This window comes from Rousettus aegyptiacus, unplaced genomic scaffold, assembly GCF_014176215.1.
Source record: "Rousettus aegyptiacus isolate mRouAeg1 unplaced genomic scaffold, mRouAeg1.p scaffold_m13_p_10, whole genome shotgun sequence".
In the NCBI taxonomy this organism is placed as follows: Eukaryota; Metazoa; Chordata; class Mammalia; order Chiroptera; family Pteropodidae; genus Rousettus; species Rousettus aegyptiacus.
Genome location: NW_023416285.1, coordinates 77,439,745 through 77,440,567, shown reverse-complemented (window position 1 = coordinate 77,440,567; position 823 = coordinate 77,439,745). Strand labels below are relative to the sequence as shown.

General features: G+C 42.0%; 1 pseudogene; it reads left to right on the top strand.

The window, feature by feature from the left end:
* The first annotated feature begins 229 nt into the window (after positions 1–229).
* Positions 230–348, top strand: LOC118608780 (annotated as a pseudogene).
* Positions 349–823: the final 475 nt, after the last annotated feature.

Sequence of the window (823 nt, the reverse complement as noted above, 5' to 3'; positions counted from 1 at the left end):
ACATTTATTATGCAGCCACCATATTATTTTATTTACAGTGCTGCTAAACAAGGCTTCTAAGGGTTTGAGGGGTTTTTTTTCCTCAAAAATTATACATTTTAGAAGAGGACAAATGACAGAAAATTATTTCAAGTTGAGCTCCCCAAAGGTGAGAGCTGGACATGTTAACATAGCACTAGGTGCCCATCCAGGCTGTCAGGTTGTTGTTCTGGTATTAAAAGCCAGCCAAGTCTACGGCCGTGCCACCCTGAGTGTGCCTGATCTCGTCTGATCTCGGAAGCTAAGCAGGGTTGGGCCTGGTTAGTACTTGGATGGGAGATCACCTATGAAGACTAGGTGCTGTAGATGATAAACAAACACACAAACAAACAAACAAATGAATGAATGAACAAATAAATAAATTCCAGGTGGGTTTGGGTCCTGTCTTCCCCATGGAGTGGCTGTGAGAACTTCCACAAGTTACTCAACCTCTCAAAGCCTGTTTCTGCCTCTATATAAGGATAGTATCTTCTGACAAGATTGTTGTGAAAATTAAAAGCGTTCTATCTAAAACACTCAGAATGGAGCATGGCACACAGTGAGTACTGGCTGTGGGGATGATGATGAAGACTCCACTCCATGTTGGTGCTAGGACATTCTTGTGTTTCAAGAAATATTGGTTGCAAAACCAAACAGGCATGGGATAATGGGAATGTTTCCCTAACATTGAGAAGGCCCTCACAATGCATATTTAGCTTGGACACTTGTGCTGCCACTGGACCAATACATGCCAGAGACTTTCAAACAAGTACTGATAGTCTTTAGGGCTCAGCATAATAACTAT